Below are 22,732 nucleotides of genomic sequence, written 5' to 3'. Positions count from 1 at the left end.
TTGAAGAATGGAGCAGGGTGGGGGTCGACAACATGGGGAAGTGCATGTGCTCCTTCCATGGGCTGTGACTTCTGTGTCTTCACTTTCCTGGCTCCCCTCATCTGTGGATTAGGGGAAATTTGGGTGAGTCCTGTTTTCTCTGTATCCCTATCTCCCCAAAGTACCCGCTTCTTGAATTCTGTCCTTCTTTGATCCTGGATAAATTGCTGAATAGGCATTGGTCTTAGCTTTCTGGTTTTCCCAGCAGTCTCCCGATTCATTTCAAGCTAGCCAGAAAAATGAATGAACGCATGAGGCCGGTGGACTATTAAAGTCCAATAGTAGTTGGATAGAGTACATCCAAGGTAAGACTATGTCCTAGGTGAGACTACTCAAAAGGCTTCATTTCCCCGCATGTAGACATGACTACCAGAAGATTCTGTCTGGACTTCAATGACACCTGATGCCCTCTAACTGACCTTCCGTATTGAACTCTTCGGACAGCTTCAAGGCTTTGGTCCTATGCCACTGTTTCCTGAGGGCAGTCAGGCTGAAGATACATGCCCAATTCTACTTCACATAAAATATTTTCCACATGCTTGGGAGTCAATAAGACTGAATCTTTTTCTCCCAGGGCAATGCCCTTGAACTAGTAAGGTGTGTACTTGAACTCATTGTTTGGTTTGAAGTGGATTGGGATGAGGGTGAGAGAAAGCCAAGTGCCCTCTGAGACTGTGAAGTCTCAGCACTTAAAACACATATTGTCATAGCCATGCAGGCTCCATTTCCCAGAGCTCTCTATTTTATTTTCCTTTACTCAAGGAGTGGTGACCTCATGCTGTTGTTGCCAACCTTCCATCTATGGTGGAGACTTTAACTAGAACAGAAAGGTCACTTGGGTTACTGTATACTAACTATCAAATGACATTGAAAACCAAAGACGAGATTATTGCTTTCACTTGTCATGGTAGCTTCTAGTTAAATGGAAACATCTCCGTCTGAAATATGTATATGAATTTAGATAAGTACATGAAACATGGACTCATTTGCTTTTTTTTTTTATCCTGAACATTATTTCACAAGATTTCAGCTGGAATTTTAAACATGTAAGTAGGGCCTTTGTTGTTCATGTGTGTGGATATTTTGTCTTCGGGTATTTCTGTACATCACACCATAGCTGTTGCCTGGAGAGGCCAGTTACAAGCCATCGTATAGGGACTGGGGATCAACCCAGGTCCCCTGGAAAGGTGGCCAGTACTGAGTTTGGCCTGCTGGGCCAGACCCTTTTTAATGCTCTTTTAATGTCACATATAAACTTAAAATCTGGAGCAATAAAGTTTCAAGTGAATGATGTATAGGAGTTGGCTAAATCAGAAAAAAAAAAAAAATCACCTAATATCCTGACTGTGTTAATGTAAGAAACTCAGGTCTCTCTTCAAACAGGGTGAGATATTTTATACTGTAGCTAAATATGAATGACCACTCCAAAGTGGTAACAGTTTGATGAAAGTTTTTAAAAACAATATCAGCAGAACAAAGAAAGTCATAAATCAAAATACTTTTCATATACGTTGTTAGACAGTCCACCAGGTAAGCAGAGTGTCTGTAGGAAAGAGTACAGACCTCTGCTGTAGACCTCAGGTGTTACCTGGCATTATTCTTAGTATTTTCGTTGGTGGAAGTGAGTAGGCCTGTTAATACAGTCCAAGAAGTTCCACAAGGATATTAGGTCTGATGCAGAGGTAGACAAAGGATGGCTGTTAAAGGGGCTAAAAATTGCCCCCAATAAAATGTAGTTAGGTTCTGGACCTTTAACATTCTAATTTCCCCTCAACTTCTGCAGTCCTAAGCACTTGTGAAGTTCTAGCCTTCCAGAAGATTCTCCATAAAGGGTAGATGTCTTTACCAGACTTTCTATTCACAACTGTTTCCTCGTGGTGGTGAGACTGTGCTCCTGAGTCTTTTGTTTGCTTTATTTATAATCATTGGTAACTTAATGACAAGCCTGTATGTGTGCACAAGTGTGTGTGTGTGTGTGTGTGTGTGTGTGTGTGTGTGTGTGTCTGCGCACACATGTGCAATGTCTCTCTTTATATAAATGCATCTGTCCAGAAACACACAATGTGGATTAGGCTGTCTTTGTCCTTGCGATGATGCCCACCTCTGTCTCCTAAGTATTGGGATTACTGGTACTACCTAATACATGGGCACTTTCCTCATTCCCTCCACTCCCCCACCCAACCTTGTCTTTGTTTCCCTGCTCCTTCCTTTCCTCCTTCATTCTTTGTTCTTGATACAAGAGGATGTGTAGAAGGAAGGCCATAAGAGAACAGAAGAGGACCATTGGTTGAGGGAAAGTGCCAAGAGTAAAGACAAGAAAGGCTTTTGGCAGCGACAGGCATTTGCTTCAGCGCGTTGCCCCTACTCTCTTCCTGCCAATATCTGTAAGATGGAGTTGTCAAACATTTGAGTGCATCCGCTGATGCCTGGGAGACTAAGGGTACATGCGGTCATTCATCCTTCTTCCTCCCACAGACATACTTCTGATGGAACATTCGCATAAGGTACTAGTGAGCCAGCAGTTGGTGTAAAAGAATTCATTTTATTTCGTTTGTTCCCCTACCACAGAGAACACGGGGAACATGTAGTATAAAATGCAGAATTATGAGCAAAACGCAAGCCCTGATTCTTAATTGATCTGCTGGTCTCTGTGGGTTTAAGTTAACCATTATGAGTGAGTCCCTGCTGCATTGTTTTCTAATTAAGGCATATATATGTCTAATGAGATTTCAGAATAATAAGGCATTTATAATACTTTAATGAAGGGCATTCTTTTCATCTTTATTTACTTAGCAGCATAATCAAGACCAACTGAGAAAGGTTAGCCACGGTCAAAAGAAATTGATGAAGAGTGGCTATTAAGGGATGGAGCATATGTACGCAGACTATGGTTAAATAACGGTAAGTAGGATGTGTTTATTAAAATGATGCAGGGATTTTTATACCTTCATTCTTGATGTCTCTTAGTACCTGACATTATACTGCTATGGTTTCCATGGAGACGGCACACACTCTTCCTTTCAGCTGACCTGAAGTTCAAGCCCTGCTGTTGCAATAGAAATTCTAAAAAAACCACTTCTACCTTTATTAAAAACAAAAATATAAAATCTATGCAAAAAGAAAAAGAGAAAAAAGAGGACGAGAAAATCCATTGACTATATTGCAGAAGAGAAAAAGAGAATGCGTGCTGTTTTCATTAAGATGGAATCAAGAAAAAACTTACTATGCTGGAGGTTGAGAGTGTCTGTCATTTCCTTCTCCTAAATTACCTTAGAATTGATGCCCCTGAGCCTGCCTTAACATCTGCACCTTTCATTTCTAATTCAATATGCTCTTACTATTTTTAGTTTTCTGGAACACACACTTTCTCCCTCTCTCTCTCTCTCTCTCTCTCTCTCTCTCTCTCTCTCTCTCTCTCTCTCTCCAAATTTAAGAACTTGCTTCTATGTGGCTCACACACAAACAAATGTTGATGTGGTGTATGAGTTGACTTTAACAAAGGCAAGTTTACACTGGGGAAGAATTGCTGAGATAAGTTATCTCACAGGAATAAGGGACCAGGAGCTCGATTTCCCATCACAGCTCTCCTTTGTTTGGCTTATATGTTAAGATGGATAAGAAAGGGAATATGTGACTTCCAAAAGTCTATTCATTTGCTTGCATAGCCAAATGGTGCAAGCATGTCTGACTCTATTTGTGAGGTCTTTTCCTTTGGGACTCGATATACTCTGACATCTGTGTTTATTTGGTCCTCAGGTCATCTTCAGTGAAATGTCTGAAGCGGTTACTCAGACCGCAGTAGTCAGACATACAAAAGCAAGAAAATGAGAGTGATCTTTTCTGGAAGTCTCTACTGGCTGGCGTTCTGCACTCCATTGTTTTGGTTTGGTCAAGATTATATGCTGGGAAGACATAGGTTTATGAGGCTGGGGAGAAAGTCAGAGGAGAAAGTGCTTGCAATGAACACCAGAGCTTATATTTCCAGCCCCCATGTAACTGTCGGGCTTGTGTGGTGGTTTACTCCTGATTCCACTGTGCACATAAGAGGCAGAGACCAGAGACGAGAGATTCCTGGAGCTAGCCAAGCTGGTGAACTCTAGACTCAAGTAGATACTCTGCAACAATACGTAATGTATCTGAAGTGGCTGAGGGAGACAAGCCCATGTTAACTACTTTTGCCTCCATACCTACACCAGACACAGTCACACACACACACACATAGAGACCTAAACAAACACACACACACAGACCCAAACACACGCGCGTGCACGCGCGCGCGCGCACACACACACACACACACACACACACACACACACGACAAACATGTGAACAAAACCTCCCAGAGGATCATGTCAATTGCTATTATGCTTAAGATACTGCCTTAGTCAGGGTTCTATTGCTGTGAAGGGACACCATGACCATGGTGACTCTTACAAAGGAAATACTTTAATTGGCGACGGCTTACAGTTCCATTCTCATCACGGCAGGCAGGCTGTGAAAGTCGCTGAGGATTCTCCATCCCGCTCTGCAGACAACAAGGATGACGGGAGAGAGACACTGGGCCTGGCTTAGGCTTTTGAAAAGCTCAAAGCCCCCACCTGAAATAACACACTTCTGCCAACAAGGCCACACCTCCTAACCTTTCAATAGTGCTCCTCTCTAAGCATTCAAATATATTAACCTGGGGAGGGGCATTCTTCTTGAAGTCACCACAGATATGCATTTCTTTTCTAGGCTAGACTAATTCAGTTCCTGCTCAGGCATGCAGGCTGCATGGCACAAGTGTCTATGGATGTAACGTTCTGAACAATCACAAAATGGTAGGGGCTAGATGCTTAGGAAACAGCCATTGCCCTCTGTAAAATGTCAGCTTGGTGTTAGAACTATGAATCTCAGGCCAAAGTTTCCATGGATCCCAGTATCAATACCCCCCATCCATAAATAAGTGGACTTCATGATGTGTAGTCGAACGTCTGGCTTAATAGAGGTTGACTAGGGTACAGCTCATTTTCTGTCTCATGCCCAATTCAAATGTGACAGTTTAACCCTTTTTAAATTATAGTCTGTCTCTTCCAGAGCACTTAATATTTTTTTAAACCATACAATAAAATATGATCTGCACTGTGTTGTTAACTTTTTTTGCTGGATCACCACCGTGAACTAGAATAAACATCTTTCTTTGTATAACTTGCCCATTCTGTGTATTGTGTTTTTAGCAACATAAAATAATCTGATTTAAACTACTGACCTGTCAGATTTTTAAATTTTAATTTAATTTTTTTTTTAGTTCTGCAGTTTTTAAATTTAATTTTATTTATTTTATCATCCTTCAGAATCAGGAGTCAGCATAGACAAAGACAAAATACCAGTAGTCTGCTTATTTTCTTTCTTTCTTCCTTCTTTTCTTTCTTTCCTTCTTTGTTCTTTGTTTTGTGTGTGTATTCATTTTTCTTTATTTCTTTTTTTAAAAATTTGTTCACCTCACATCCTGATCATAGTCCCCGCCCTCATCACCTGTCAATCCTACCCTCCCTCCCTCATATCCTCTCCCTGTCTCCCCTAGTCCTCAGAAAGGGCTGTCCTCCTTCCCTAATATTTGACCTTAACCTATCAAGTCTCATCTGGACTGCCCATATCTTCTTCCTCTGTGGCCTGGGGCAAGGCTACCCCATCCGGGCGAAGTGATCAACATGTGGGGGTCAGAGTCCATGTCAGAAGTAGTCCCTATTCTGCATATTATAGGACCCATGAGGAGACTGTGCTGCCTATCTACTACATCTGAGCAGAGAGTCTAGGTCCTCACCATGCATGGTCCTTGATTGGTGCATCAGTCTCTGCAGCAGCCCACTGCTCTGCCTAGGTTTGTTGGCTCCATTGGTCTCCTTGTGGAGCTTCTGATCTCTCCAGGTCCTTCTATTTCCCAACTCTTCCACAAGACTCCCTGTGTTCCACCTTGAAGTTTGGCTGTGTATCTCAGCATCTGTTTGGATCTCCTGCTTGGTGGAGTCTTTCCGAGGATCTCTATGGTAGGCTCCCTCAGATTTATGCTAGAAGCCTCATAAGGGATTTCCTCTCTGTGTTCTGATTCTTGTTCTCCACTAGGGGGCTCCTAGTGGAGCAAAGTAATCAAGACTCCTCCCACTGAAGAACTCCTCCCTAGCTCTGAGCAGAACTCCATCTGCTTATTCCAAATGAGCCCCTGTTGTGGTCTCTTTGGCCTTGAACCTGACATCCAAATAGCTTCCAGAAATAACACAGGAATACATTTTTTTCCCTACTGCTCTGCAATGTAGTCCTCAGCCAGAAATCTGTAATGAGTGTGTAAAGGATTTTCTTTATGAGATTTTTCCACCCATTACACTCTTTGACATTAATTTTAGATATAGTTCCCTAAGTCACCCAAAGAGTTTGCTCTGCTTATGTGGCTACATAAAGGATGTTCAGTAGCAAAGATGATATTAAAAACACCGACAGCCTGTGCCACCCAGAGACCAGGCAAACCAAACAAGGGCTGGTAACTCGACATGCCACCCATACCTGCAGAGTGCGCATGAGGTGGGCTATTACATCCTATTTCCCTTCCCCATCTGTAGATGAAATGATACCTCTTCAGAGTCTCCTGGAATCATCTCCATTCCTCTTCCTCAAGCTGGGAAAGCTGCCCCTCAGGGAAGCAGGTGACCCCCTTAAATCATACAAGATTCAAATGTAAGTCAAATCAATTCCAGAATCCCTTGCAAGCAAATCCCTTTGCCTTTTGTTTCATACAAAGAAATACAACTTAGAAACAAAACTAATCAACACACATCCTGAGATATTTTAAGTCTTTCTGGGACATAGTAGAGAGGAAAGAAAGTTTTTAAATAAGAGCTAAGGCCACCTATAAACACCTCGATTTCTGTTCTTGCTAACCTACAAGACTTTATGTCCCTACCTCTCACCACTCTTTCTAAAAGTGACCCAGAAATGCCATTGGTTGGATAGGCTGAACAGTCTTTTTCAACCAGGGGGCAAATACTGTGGGACTTTCTGTAAAGGCATATTCGGTTCATTAGAGGTAGCTAACCAGCAGAACAAGAAAGTACATCCCTTGCCCTACCAACAGTGACCTACACAACAAAGCACTTTAGCCGGCAAGGATGCGGAGCTTGTTTCTTTGTCTGACCACTTCGTAGTAAGAAATAATTTTAGGAGATTGTCCCACTGTACAGAGAATCTCTAGGTATTAGAGTTGATGTCAGACCACTGTGGGGTTCCCAGCTCTGTGCAAATGAGGAGTGTGTCTGCTTTCTTCCCAGCACACAGAGAGCAAACTATAAATATTTACTGAAGGGATGAATAAGCCTGAGGATAAATTAAGAAACAATTTAGGAAGAAAATGATGTCAAAAGGAAAAGGAAATGGGCAGCTTACTATTCTTCCTTCATTTTCCTCTTCTCTTCCTTCCTCCCCTTTTAACCTATCAGAATGATTTCAGTTGGCCATTTACAACAGAGAAAGCGTTTGGTTGACTGACACTTTTGCAGACCCTGGTGATTTACTTCTGCACTCCATCTGTTTTTCTCTTCCTATCACTTTTCCCTCCTCTCGTATTCACTGTATGCATGAAAGAGTAATTTTCCATTACGGTGTTATTCCAAAGGTCGCTGACAGGGTGGCAGTAAAATGACACAGCTAAGTGATACAAATTTTAATGACTCAATGCTCTCGTAATTTCTAATAAAAACATCAGTAGAGACAAGGTGATGTTTCAAAAGGCATAAAAATGGAACATGTATCATAGTAAAAGATGTTTGCACAAAATTTCTATGCCATAGAACAGAGGCAGGCAGGACAAAGTTTGTACAGGCAGGTCCGTAAAATAGATGCTATTAGTAAAAGAGGACAGTCGCATCAGAAAAAAAAAAACTCTAAGTATGTCAGAAGGAAAAGAATAAAAGAAGACGACAAAAGGAAATAAAGGTGGATTGGCTTCTTAGCAGGGATAAAGAGCAAATGGGAAATCACAAAGAAACGAAGGAAGGCTTGGCCCATCTTATGAGCAGGCTTGGTGACAAAGGGTAATAGGGGAAAGAGTACTTAAAGTAATAATAGTCAATGAGGAGAGACAGTGCCGGAAAGCACTACGCTTCGGAATATCCAGAGTAGCAAAATCAGCGCGGGACACAAAGGGAGAGGACGGAGGTAGTGCAGGCTGGCTCGCAATTATTTTTGAGACCTCATGGAAGACTATTAGGTGCCTAGGAATTTGAAAAGGGGGAAGGCAGCATGAAATTTTTATTTTTAAACCATGATGAAAATGTGCTAAAGTAGGTCACAGAGAAGAATGCATGAATTTAGGTGGATTAAAAAAAATTTTTTTTTGGGCACCTGGGAAAACCCCATTGAAGTGAACAAAATGGGTGAGTGAGGCTGGCTAGCTTGCATCCACTGCTCACATGTGGGCCTCTAAAAACCTGGGTCAGGCAATCACCCATTCGCTACACCTCTGCACACACATACCAGCCACTGGCCATCAGCTGATGTGTTACTATTCCTAAGATGGCTAACGTGTATCCCAGCCTCACCTGTGGCATGTGGAAGCAGGGATGCTTTCCCTTCTTCCTTCTGCGTGAACATGGGGAGGGTTTGTTTTTCCATCCTAGTGCAGAGATGGGTGTTTGTTTAAGTAGAAGCATCCACTGGTTAAATTAACTCCACATGCTTTTTCTTTTCTTTTTTAAAAAAATTATTATAATTTATTCACATTACATCCAATTATTATCCCCTCACCTGTATCTTCCTGTTCCCACATACCCTCCCTCTTCCACCCTATTCCCCTACCCTAGACCTCTGACAGAAGGGGACCTCCTCCTCTCACAGCCAATCAGGTCTCACCCGTATAGCCTGTATCCCCCCTTTTCTGTGTGCCCACCAGGCCTCCTCAACAAGGAGAAATTATCAAATCAAGAGCCCCAGAATTCATGTCAGAGGCAGTCTCTGCTCCCCCCACAGCCTTGGGGATTGTGTATAGCTGTCCATCGGCTGTATCTGAACTGGGGGTCTTGGTTTATTGCATGCAATGTCCTTGGTTGGTGGAACAGTTAGTACAGTCCCCCTTGGGTCCAGATCCCCCAGCCTTGATGGTCTCCTTGTGGGGCTTCTGAACCCTCTGGGACCTTCCATCCCCCTTTCTCCCATACCACACTCTCAGCGCTGTGCCCAGAGTCTGGCTGCAAGTCCCAGCATCTGTCCCATTCCCCTCCTAGGTAGAAGACATCTATGTTGGGCTAATATTCATGTATGAGTGAGTATATGCCATGCATTCCACATGTTCTTTATATGCATAGAAAATAATGTATTTACTGAAAATGTGAGCTTGCAGGTCAGACAATAAACCTGCCTATTACTCTCAGTTCTCAGGATGAAGGGGCTCCTGTGCTCTGAAGGAGCCATATGGGAACCACAAAGAGTGAGTTATAACATATGTGTACAGGAGGGAACTCTGTCCAAGGAAAGGAATAGGCAAGACCAGCCAGGCATGCTTAAATTGGTTACTCTGAATGGGTTTCCGTTTGCCCTTGGAAACTAGGATGTGCCTTCTTGTGCCTGGCCTTGGGGTTATTAGAACAGTTATTCAGAGAAAGTGTGGGTTGTGGGGTCCAGATTGGTTGGTGTTTGAAACTGTGTCCCTTGGAAGGAATCCGCCTTTCAGATGTGTGAGAGAGTGTTTACTGCCCCAGATTCCTTTGCAGGCATTCTAATCTCTAGGATAGCAGTACCAGGAATCGAGACTTTTGAGAGTCAAAGGAATGGTACGGATAAGGGTCTTGTGAGTGAGATGAGTGAGTAAAAGCAATTAAAGAGATCTCTGCTGTAACACAAAGATGTCAATCCATGGAACATGCCATCACTAAAACTCTTATCAGGCAGCTACCTTGATCTTGGACTTCCCGATTTGGCAAGAAGCACATTCCCCACTGTTTACAAACTACCCAGCTTATATTATCTGGTTACTGCAGTGCTCATCAACTGAGTAGATTGGGGGTGGGGTGATAAAGGAAGCAAGAAGCTGAGGTAAGAGGACACAACTACACAACTACAGCAAAGTGTGGCCAGAAGATGAAGGTGGAGCAGAGGTTCCATCACCAAAAATTTTCAGAAGTTTTAAAGTAGATAACTACAGTGGGCATGCAACTCAACAGTTTGCTAAAAGCAGGGTAAAAACATCTGGCCTTGATGGACATGGCTCCTAAGGGAGAGTTGCTGTTTCAGTGAGCATGCTGCTATGCCTCTGCAGAAGGGCTACACTTGGAGAATTTACATGAGAGAGGGAAAAAAAAGCTGTGGTTACCAGAAGCTACTGAGAGGCTTTTACAGGGTACTATGGCATACCCTAACTAATCCTTATTAACGACCCACTGTACCAACTCGGAGAAATCACTGCCCAGCATGCTATAGTCTCAGAGACGTTCCTCATTCATTATTAACACTTTCTGCCTCCTGATGTGTTAATTTCTCTCTAACATTGGTTCAACTCATGTACATGTAAGACCAGTTGATTAGTAATATATGATTACATTCTCTCTGTTCCCGACCATATCTGTCCTTAAAACAAAAGAGTAAAAGAGTTATTAATAGGCAGCTAATAGTACTAATAAAACACTACAAATTGCTGCTTATTGTTATTTTCTATTTTGAAGGAGAAGAAAATAAATACCAGAGAAATTACATAATTAACCCAAGGTTATGGGGCTGTCAGGGGATTATGCCAACGCTGGCTTCCAGGTTACTCAGGCGTGCATTCCAGTTCTGTGTTCCACCATAAGCCACTGCCAAGACCAACCCAGAGCTCAGATGCTCAACTCAGTGAAGTACTTAACCAAAAGAGCAAAGTAAACAAGAGAGCTTTCTGTAGCCTACTGATAGTTTCTATCGCTTCCAATGCCCAGCCTACAGGCTCCAGCCCTCCAGCCTGATCTTGGGAGAGAGGTGTAGGCAGGAATGCAGGGACAGCTTCCTGAGCCATAGTTCAAGATGAATGCTGCAAGCTCTCTTATCTCTTACTTTCTTTATTCCCCCCCTCTCTGTTTCTCAGTCAGTCTCTCTGTCTCTCTGTCTCTGACTCTCTCTCTGTCTGTCTCTCTGTCTCTCTCTCTTTCTCTCTCTCCTCTCTCTCTCTCTCTCTCTCTCTCTCTCTCTCTCTCATATCCCATGGAATGGTTGGCTGACGTCAATCAGCTTTACTAACTCTACAACAGAAATAGGAAGCCACTTGCTCAACCTCCCTGGGAAATACGTTTCACTTTCTATTGAAAGAGGCAGGTGCAGGGGACATCCTGATCACATTATTTGTTCCCTTGTTCTTGCTTGGAAAACAGACATGATACCTGAAACTTCAGCAGTTACTTTGCTACTGAAAGGCAGTGAGCCAAAGAACAAAAAGACAAAGGCAGGCAGTGGTGGCACAGGGCTATCTATAATCCCTGCACTCAGGAGGTAGAGGCAGAGAGATCTCTGTGAGCTCTACTTCATCCTGGTCTACAGAGTGAGTTTTGAGACACCCGGGGCTACACAGAGAAACCCCGCCTCAGGGAAAATAACCAAAAACCCACCACCAGCACCACCACAGCAAAAACTAGAATTAAAAGACAAGAGCTGTCTGTGACACACACACACACACACACACACACACACACACACACACACACACACACACACAAATGGGAAAGCCAGAGAGTTCTGATGTCTTTGAGCAGTTGTAGGAAGTATCTACCATTGCCACCGGCCTTCTGTTAGGTGTGAAAGACAGGTGGATAAGACCTCCATCTGGCTCATATTTTCTCTCATTTAAGCTAAAGAAGTTCCTAAGCAATACCTTATTGTTATATAAACTCCATTTATTTGTAAAAGGTCATAATCAGGCCCTTTTCTAGTTTACTTATTTAGGTCTCCATTCTCACTCATTTAAGTTACACCAATGATTTAATTCACTTAAATAATCTGTGGGAACCCTAGCTCTAAAGGCTTCTCCATGTTTGCCATTATTGTATTTACACTGGATGGGTTTCCTTTAGCTTGAAAAGGTTAATCCCATGCCTTGCAGGAAGCTCTACGGGTAGTTTTCTCTGGTTGTTGGGATTCTGGCTTTTGTGGAAGCACTATGTTGGTCAGATCCCATTCTTAGTTCATTAATAGAGCGAGCAGGTGTCGTAATCCAATCAAACAAAAGCTTCATCATTCTACAAGTTATGCGTTCTCGTCTCGGATGAAAAATTGCCTTGATGGGTGTTTCAATTTGTTTGAAGAGTATGGGAGAATTAAACCTTACATAAAATGAGTCATTAATATCAGATTATAATGGAGAATGTTCTTTTGTTATATCTATGAAGGTGTGTGCTCTGGAGAGGGGCTGCATTTTCTCATGTGTTGTATTGGGGGCAGGTGTAAGGGTTGCCTTTGGAACACAGCGGTACAGTGTGGGAAGGCTGAGGGGTAGGCTTGGATCAGGTACCTGGCTCGTGGGCTGCCAAGGACTTCCTGTATACCACCTCACTCTGGCATTTGAATAACTTTGCTATTGTCTCTGTTTTACCTATAAAGAACTCATAGTTTGATCATGGAAGATGCCTTGACTGGTGATGTAGTGATAGCTGGTGGCATTTCTGAGTTCCTGGCACTGGTCCATCTCCTAATTGTGTTTCTTTACCTTTAGTGCCTTTTGACTTTGGAAACTGGCAGAAGCAGCCATCCAGGAGGCTGAGAATCTAGTACTTTTCCCCCCTTGACTTCTCAAGGACAGCAATGAAGACACAGGGAGACTAAGCCCTTATTCACCGTCCATTCACCAGGTAATATTAAGACTGGTAGGTGGTGACAACCAGGTCACACACTGCTTACATAGATGAGGAGTAGTCAACTTGACAAAACTTCTGAAGTACTTTTGTGCTGGTGAAGAGTTTTCTGAGGAAAGAATATCTTAATACCTCATGGAAGCATTATCCAAAGGCTGAGCTATTGATGGGGCAGCTCTGAGCTGGCCATGGCTGTGCACGTGTGTAATTACAGAATCCAGGAGGCTGAGGCAGGAGGATCATGAGTCTGAGGTCAGCCTGAACTAATGGCAAGAGTCTGTCTCAAGCAAAAACAAGGATAACCACACCACCACCACCACCACCACCACCACCAACAACAACAACAACAACAAGAAAAACTTCGAACCCTTACCCAGATCTAGCCAATGGACAGGACTTCTCCACAGTTGAGTGGAGAGTAGGGTCTGACTTTCACATGAACTCTGGTGCCCCATATTTGACCATGTCCCCTGGATGGGGAGGCCTGGTGGCACTCAGAGGAAGGATAGTAGGCTACCAAGAAGAGCCTTGATAACCTATGAGCATATACAGGGGGAGGAAGTCCCCCTCAGTCACAGTCATAGGGGAAGGGAGTAAGGGGAAAATGGGAGGGAGGGAAGAATGGGAGGATACAAGGGATGGAATAACAATTGAGATGTAATATGAATAAATTAATAATATATATATATAAAAGAAAAACCTAAGGCACAGTTCTGATTTCAGCAGTTCTGATCTCAATCCCAAGGCCATCCATGCTAACTGTCAAGACCCTTGTTCTAGTTTTATTTCTGTTGCAGTGATAAAGAATGCTGACTTAAAGAGACTTGGGGCAAGAAGGGTTTATTTTGGCACAGAGCCACAGGTAATGCACTTTGGCTACAGGGGAATCAAAGCAGAAGGAACTTCAACTGTCAGAGCCACACTGAAGACTGGAGAGAAATGAATTGCACCGATGCTCACTTGCTTCTGCTTAGCCTGATTTCTCTACTTTTACACAATTCAGGACCCCCTGCCTAAGGAATGGTGCCACCCCCACTGGACTGGTTTTTCCTTATCATTTAACTTAAAAACACACACACACACACACACACACACACACACACACACACACACACATACACACAAGCATGCCCACAGGACAAATGAATGTAGACAATCTCTCATGATCACTGTCTTCCTAGGTAGTTCCAGGTTGTGCCAAGTTGACAAATCATTTTCTGTCACCTAGGCAATAGTATAATAATCGTATGTGATATGTAAGACATAGAAAAACTGAGACCATCAACGAACCTCTGGCTCATTAGGCCAAAAAAAGCTCTAGGCGGCAAATACCTCGGTAAGAGGTAACTCCTTCTCCACTCCCTTTTGATTCCAAATGAATTTTCTGGGTCTTGAGTTGTCTACCATTTCTCTTCTACACATCGTCTCACAGAACACCACCATCCTGGGTTCTGCTCCACAGACCGAGGGGAATGTAAACATTTTGATCCCAAATACTGCATCTAAGTTTTCTCAGAGATTTTAAAGTAGGTAAGTATGGTGGGAAACATTGTTAGCAGCTTCTTTATGTGAATTAGCACCACCTGCCCCTTTCTGTTTGTTTTGTTTTGTTTTTCTTGAGACAGGGTTTCTCTGTGTAGCCTTGGCTGTCCTGGACTCGCTTTGTAAACCAGGCTGGCCTCAAACTCACAGCGATCCGCCTGCCACTGCTTCCCGTGTGCTGGGACTAAAGGCGTGTGCCTCACTACTGCCTGGCCATCTGTCCCTTTCTAGGAATGTCACTAGGAAGTGACATTACATATGTTTCTGGGTCTGAGAAGTTAGTTACCTAGGTACATTTCCCATTTGTCATCTTTCTCTCTCCCTTCTCTCTCTCTCTCTCTCTCTCTCTCTCTCTCTCTCTCTCTCTCTCCTATGTTTGTCTCCCCCTCCTGCTCTGCTCTCCCTCTCCATCTTTCTGTCTTTTCCTCCTTTCCCTCTCAGAGAAAACCACCCCTTTCAGGTGGTATAGCTACAAACTAAAAGAAAAAGAAACTTAGTCAGAATACCCTGGAGTTTGTGTGTGTGAGAAAAGACAAAACACTCTCAAAATACTGAAAAATTGGGCAACTTTTTTTTTTAATTAGCTAAAGATTAGACAAATGTGGCTCAGGAACCCCAAACTGTTCCTCAGGCTTTTGGGAGACATTTGTGATGTGAAAATTATCTCCACAGCAACACTATTCCTTTATTCAGAACAATGCAACTGCTGTTTTCAGAACAATGCAATTTCCTCTCTAAACTCTCTTCTCACTCTGAAGGAGTTTCCAGATTCTCTATAACATATGATGATGTCATTGCTCTCACAGCCAGTGGAAATGTGTCCTTGGGTATGTTTGCATTTAAAAGAGGTCTGTTTTGACTTACATGTGTTCAGGATTTATAGAGATAGCCCACCATATCAACAAAACAGTCTTGAGACTCTTAAATGAATTTGAAGAATGGAATGGGACCTTGAGATCAAGATATTGAGGGTCATTAAAGTAACCTATATTTTGTACAGACAATTGGAAGAGGCATGTGGGATCACTCAATGTCTTTGGTTTCAAAATTACTTTCAAGGTTTTTTTTTTTTTTTTTTTTTTTTAATGAAGCAGTGCAGAAGTAAAGAAAGAGAAATAAAGACATTTTCAATTCAGTCAAAAATTTTCTTTTTCAGTGGTGGGATAACTGATGCAAACTGAATACTGATGGAATAATCAAAAAATAAAGGCAGAGTCTGAAGCCGGGATCATCGGAAAATGAATGATGCATAACAAATGAATTGTACCGTTGATCCGTTTTGCTCTTGAGTATGTTAGTACAGTGTTAGTAGTTTTAACTTAGAGCATTAGCTAGAGTTTTGGTGGATAAATTATATAAATATAAACAGATTGATTTAGGAAACTGGCTGTGTTTGTTTTTTCTAATTAATTATTAAAGCAACAGGTTTAAGCTTTTATAAGCACCTGTTTTCCACTGTATCCTTTATACATAATTAATAATTATTACTAACCCATATAATCCATAAACATTTCAATTAAAACTTCCATTTTTAACCTGAAATTGATATTAACTGTCAGAACCAGACTTCTGGCTGAGGTGTGCTTTACATCCAACATCTTTGTTTTTTTACATGCTGCCAAGTTGTCCTGATGAGATCATGTCAGGCTTCCCAGAGATAGAATTATTTTGGTTTTAAATGTAGTTGTGGCAATTTCCCTGACATTTTGGTTTTCAGAGACTGTCCCTGTAAAACAGAATAATCTTTGCACCCTGAAGATATAGTGTGCACACTGAGTGAAGTTTTGCTGCTCTCTCTATTTAAGATTCAACTCACCAATCTTCAGTGTCTTCTGGGATGCCTCATTGTTTACAGATACTTGAGGCTCATCTTTATCTATTCTGTCACCAAGTATTTATTAATTTCCTTCTGCCTGGGAGACATTGCCCTAGACATGGTAGTGGGCAGAATCCATAGACATTCTATGTCCTGGAACCAATGCAACAGAAAGAGCTGAGATTAAACAAGATTACTATATAACATATATAAGGATATGATAACATAGGTTACTACATAACATACGGTAGGCATAAAGTTTAATGAGAAGAAAAGGAGGCTTGGGGGTAGCAAGATTAATGGTATAGTATACATATACACATATATATATGCATATATATATATATATATTTCATATTACTAGGCAGACTGGAAGAGGATACATAAGAAAAGGATAAGAAAGAGAAGCAATCCCTTGGGTCTCCAGGGGGAGAAATATTTGATGAAAGCAGGAAGCCTGGAGACAGGAAGTGCTGGGGACAAGAAGGCTACCCATTGTTGAAACTGAAGGAATGGGGGCTTGGATAGCCATTGTGAAGATCAAGAGCTCTCCTATGAGAGAGTGGAGCTCTTTTAGGATTTACAGTGGAGGGAAAAAGACACGATCTATGGAGGTCACTTACAGAAGCTCAAACAGGCTAAGATGATCTGTTTTGGCTTTATTAGCTTTTTTTCCCCCAACCTTTGTATCTGCACTAATTTAATGTATTATAATTTCTTTTTCTCACGTTACTTTGCTCAGGTCTATCTTGAAGGATGTGTGTGTGTGTGTGTGTGTGTGTGTGTGTGTGTGTGTGTGTGTGTGTGTACACCTTGGTGTTTCTGTGCACAAATGTGCTTGCATGTGGAGATCAGAGGAGGGAGTAAGGTATCTTCTCTCAGTCTCCATCATGTTCCATTGAGACAGGGTCTTTCACTGAACTAGGAGCTCATGATTTTAGCTGTGCTGGATGGCCAGGGAGCTCTCGGGCTAGAGCGATCTACCTATCTTTACCTACCTTTGCTGGTGCTATAGGCATGTGCAGCTATGGCCGGCCTTAAGGACCATTCTCACTGCTTTTCTAAATTCTGAAATCTCGTCTGTTTCTTTGTGCTATCACTACATAGTTAACCAACTGTGCATAGCGATTCCTCACACCTTTTGCTATTATCCTTTGCTGTACATACTTGTTACTTCTCTAAACTCTAATCTTTTTGTACATAAGGGCCATGCCATCTTGTAGAATGCCTGTTTGTGTACCGAGCTTGATTATATTTCAAAGAACAGTTTCGTGACAGGAATGGACAGGAGGAGATGCAAAGATGCAGTGGATGTCTTGCTAAGTAAACAGTGTATTTGGGTCTAAAAATTATATGTTACTGTGGAAACAGATTTGTTATACATTCCTATCATAACAGGCAACATAACAATTCAACTGCTTTGGGCATAAAATGGACTTCACCGCCTTACTATATTTTCATTTAAAGGTTCTTCTTAAAACTGGGCATCTGAGAAAGAGAAAAAATTCTAGAAAGAAATGGTGAGATACAATAATTTTAATAACACAAAAGACAGTTTTTATTTTGTGTTTCTGAAGCACAATCTCATATAGCCCAGGATAGCCTTAAACTCATTTATTTTAGTCAAGGATAACCTAGAACTTCTGATTCTCCTGCCTCCATCTCCCAGTTGATGGGATCATAGGGATGTGCCCCCGTGCCCAGCTTATGCTATACTGGGGATTTTCCCCTGGCCCCCTGGACATTAGGCAAACACTACATCAACTGAGCCATATACCCAGCCCAGGAGACACAATTCAGCTATACATAGACAAAACTGCCTCCTCTCCTCTGAGAGTATGAGCTGCTGTGCAAAATGTCCATGCAGACGTGAATCTGCTCCGTTGACAATCTTGTGCCCTCCAGTTTGATGAGAGGCCCACTGTTACTTATTATTTTGTCCAGGGCCACTTTACACACTGACTTTGCTTGCATACTGCCACTGGCTTTCCTGGCTTCATTTATTTATTATTCCCCATCTACCATGAAGTGTAGCAGGAATGAATGATGCCTCAGAGTCACACAAGGTAAAGGGCTATTCGTTTGGCTCTGGAAGGGATATGAGTCTGTGACTTTTGTTCTAGTGAACAACATAATTGTTTTAATTTTTTAAAAAAAATCACCTCCTACCATTACTTGGTAAATATTGTATCTTAAGCTGTAGTTGGGCTAAGAAAGCCACAAGATAGATTCTGACCACAGAGGCACGCAAGAAAATCAAGTAAATAGGAAGGGCAAATACTGTAAGAGTGAAAAAGAAAAGCCTTTTCAGGAATGGAAGTTCTTATTTTCAGTCTTCGTTATTGATCAGCTTGATTTCCTTGTTTCCACGTTAGGTTCTTTCTTGCCCCGGAGACTCAATGATTTTATGTCTAGTGGTTCATAAGTTACAAGATATCTGGAATTAGGTGGTAAGTATTTTTCTTTCTTTAGTGCAGGCCTATAAAACCTCAGCAGTTTGTATTTTAAGGCAATCAAAATGAAATGGAAGCTTGCATAATTGGCTGCTCTCTCTAATGTTTCCATAAAAACAAAATACTATAGACAACCCCTGAAAATATGGAGACCTTTTTCCTTCTGAATGTAAATGGAATGAAAATTAGGTTGAGACCAATCTGCCTACGTGTACATATATTAAATTGGATGAAAACACCACATTCAGCTTTGTACACAGTGCACAGAGGGACTGGGGCCTTTTTTTTTTTTTTTTAAGTCTTGACTCTTCTTAACGAAGAAGTGTCACCAAAAAATTTTGGGATAACTTGAGTTTTCAGAGGACCAAGCTGATGACAGATTGCGACTGTTGTGTGAATTCCTTTAAAAAATATCTCTAAAAATGAAAGTGATGGGAGATAAGACCAGCGAAGCCTCAGAACTTTTTATTAAATCACCCATCTTTTCATTTCTCTATCTTAAGAATAGTCAGCCCTTTTGCTGCTAGCACTAGATGACCCACAGGACGGATGTGAATCGGCTTTTCTCATCCTTTTATTAGAAGAAATATCTCTCTTTCCTTTTCACCTTCTGGGGGCTTTTAGCCCCAGAACTTCTAGAAAAGTTGGAAAGGAATTTACCGGAAGGAACAATTGAAGCTGACTTGGCAGACTGTGCCCTGACTTGGGCCATAGGCTCTGACATCCCGTTAAAGAATATTATTTTGATGGAAGACGTTACTTTGAGAATCCGACACAGTGATTTAGAAGAAATGGAAATGGCGTCTCTCTCTTAAAGTGCTGGCTGGCACTCTGACTTGGCCAGGACAGCATTCCTGGGAATGAGGCCTGGAGAATGTGCCTGGCAGGGAAATTAACATAATGAGTCTCCCAGTGGAAATGGGTTTTCAGAAGGTTCACAATGAACACAGTGCATACTCAGGGTAGAGATTATCCTAAACACGGGGAGTTACTCCAACTACATCATAGAGAGCTGAGCACCTAACAGAAGTTGCTTGGGGTGGGGATAGACTAAGAGGGAGGCTGGCAATGACCGTGTATGAAGGAAACTATGGACAAGAGTGAAAAGGAGGATTTACAGAGATTGATAGCTGGGAGAGAAAGGTCAGATGGAATGAAATGCCTAGAGAAAGTAAATGGAATATTCTGGCATAACTACTATTGCCTGAGTCCAATATCTGAATTTTGTGGAATTCCACGAGTCTTTGAAGAGACAATATCAATCAGGGTAACTTGGCTAGATATTAGCAAAGAAGAATTGGAATTCCTTATCTGAAAACAAAGTGACAGACAAGGGAAGATTGTATTTCTAAGATATGTAGCCTTAAAAAAAATAAATTTAGAACAATTACGAGATGTAGTGGTTCACACCTTTAGTTTTGAAAAAAAAATATGTGTATGGATGTGTTTTTTGCATATATGTCTGTGTACCACATGCATGCCTCCTGCTCCCAGAGACCAGAAGAGGGCATAAGATCCCCTGGGACTGGAGTTATAGACAGTTAAGAGTTGCAATGTGGATGTTGGGAATTGAATCAGACCCTCTGAAAGAGCAGCCAGTACTCTTAATTGCTGAACTATATCTCCAGCCTGAAGGACTAATGTTTTTACTTTGAAGGCTGAGAGTAATTTTCTCAAGGAATATAGCTAGAGTAAGCTCAATTCATTCATGGTTTAAATGCCTGGAGTGAGTAGAAAAAGACAATTTACAAAATTTCCAAAGTATTGAAATATTGCTGGGTTGATGACAACACTTTTTCCCATCTGTGTTTTGGAGAGAGATTGCTAATATTAGCACGAGAGAAAGGCCGCAGACTGCAACAATGGAGAAAAGAATGACATGCCATGAGTAGGTATATGTACGATTTGACGGTTAGGGAAGAAATTGACACAATCCAATCATCCATCTATCACAGAAATAATAATGCAGATAGTTACACTTAATTGGCTTAATTTAAAGGGTCAAATGGGCACATAATAACTATAGCACCATTTCTAAAATGAATAAATTTACTTTAATTTCATACATTAACCGGAGGATTTAAAATTCAGCAAGGCATGACTTATCACATTATTCCATTTGCTTATTATAATGAGTATAAATAGCACCTGTTTAAATAGAGGATGGTACAAAAACATGTGAGACAGGGAACCGATAGACACTGCTTGTATGGCCTTGTGTTCACTGGAGTATACCACACCTTTTATATAGCAGTATTTTGAAACAACTCCAAAGTAATGTTCTTGCAAATCCTTTGGTGTTAAAGAGCATTCACTATGCAACAACAACATTTTAGGAAAACTTCCACCAGAACTTCAGACTGAAAAACCAAATAGAACTTAATGCTTACATTCTAAGTGGAATTTTAGGGGCCAGAGAGATGGCTCAGCAACAAGGTTCGTGTTGCCCCCTAATAAGTCTGGTTAAAAAACTAGAAAACGCATCATACTTAAGCTGATGAATATTTAAGATTTGGATGCTATGCACCCTGAGATATTGGGAGCTGGGAGACAAACGCCTGTCTATTCACAACTCAGTGGAATCTACAGCATACTGGAACTTTTCATCTTTAGTGACTGTTAGGCAAATACAACTTTATAAAACAAAGAATTATTGATTTCTTCTCTAAATAAGCATTCCCTTTTAGTTGTTGTTCTAAGCCAGCTAGCATGATGTTTGGTGCACATCCTATCGATGAGTCAGACATTAAAGTTCTCCCTAGGATGGCCTTGTTCTGAGCGCACTGGTGTCATTTTTCTTAGTCAAAGATCACAAGTGAACAACCAAAACCTGGAAGCTAATCTCCTCATCATGTTTTCTACAGCCAGCGGTGAGACTACCTTGTATACTGGAAAAGATTAGGTAAACTTGAAGAATCTCACTGAAGTAAGACCCCTGAGAGGATGCAAATTAGCAAAGAATCCCCAGCTCTGCTAATTCCAGTTTATCTGAGCCTGCAAAGAGTCCACATGGTTCTCAACTTCTGCTCGACTTTCCTGCATCCGTTATGCTTACTTTCATCTGTTAGCATCTGCTAACTCCTCGGTTGTTGTCTCTGGTCTCATTTGGAAGTATAGTAGTCTTTCTCTTGTTGTCGTGGTGTGTGTGCATGCGTGTGCATGTGTGTGTGTGTGTATATATATATATAGATATATATATATGTGTGTGTGTGTGTGTGTGTGTGTGTGTGTGTGTGCGCGCGCGCACGCACATGGAGGCCAGAGGTGACTTCAGGTGCCATCCTCGAGAATGCAGTCTACCTCTTTTGAGGCAGAGGTTCTCATTGGCCTGGAGCTCAGCACCTGGGCTACACTAGCTGGTCAGTTGGTCTCAAGGGTCCTTCTGCCTTGTCTTCCCTGAGGCTAGGATTACAAACACACAAGACCATGCCTAGCATTTTTATGAGGGTTCTGGGGATTGAACTCAGCTCTTTAGTCTGACAAAGCAGACACTTCACTGACTGGGCTATCTTCCCTTCCCCTAGTAGGTCTTTCTTATCTGTAATACAAATTTCTGTAATTTCAGTTGCTTTTGATCAAATACAATTCAAAAATGTGAAGAGGAAAAATTTACAAATCAACACAAGGCTGTTCTAAATTTGATATCACCTCACTATCACTAGAATTGTCTAATATCGTCTTGTCAAGGTGTGACTTAGTCAGGGTGTGCACTGTCTCTTCTCCTAGGCTATCCAGATAGCTATGCAAATTGCTGTGAGAGAATTAGTGCCCACCCTGCTTACGCCACTTGAACAGAAACACTGAAGACACATCGTGTCTGGGGGCAGTTTGATAAAGACATGGTATGGTTGCTTGTGGAGACATGTTGGTCTTCTTACTCCCTCCCTTGTCTCTCTGTTTGTCATACCAAACAGCTCTTCTACCAAACTTCTACTAACCATAAACTATACTTTATCTTTATCCAATGATAGGAAAAAGCCCACTGTCCACTGAGTCAGAAAGCAGCTGTCCAACTTCTGTTCATATTTCATCTTTAATTTAACCATGAC

General features: G+C 41.7%; 1 long non-coding RNA gene across 2 annotated transcripts in view; it reads left to right on the top strand.

Moving 5' to 3' along the window:
* The first annotated feature begins 410 nt into the window (after positions 1 to 410).
* LOC311582691 overlaps positions 411 to 22,732 on the top strand; it is a 34,054-nt gene continuing 11,732 nt past the window's right edge. Inside the window, exons 1-5 of one of the 2 annotated variants that reach the window (XR_014774195.1) lie at positions 411 to 636; positions 1,063 to 1,085; positions 2,833 to 2,940; positions 3,796 to 3,922; positions 12,734 to 12,869. This is a non-coding gene — a long non-coding RNA (uncharacterized lncRNA). The remainder of the gene's footprint in view (positions 637 to 1,062; positions 1,086 to 2,832; positions 2,941 to 3,795; positions 3,923 to 12,733; positions 12,870 to 22,732) is intronic. The other variant, XR_014774194.1, reaches the window with a different exon arrangement.

Source organism: Acomys minous, assembly GCF_964271855.1.
Source record: "Acomys minous genome assembly, chromosome: 14".
NCBI classification, from domain to species: Eukaryota; Metazoa; Chordata; class Mammalia; order Rodentia; family Muridae; genus Acomys; species Acomys minous.
Note: the sequence above shows the minus strand (reverse complement) of the source record. Positions and strands in the feature narration are given on the sequence as shown.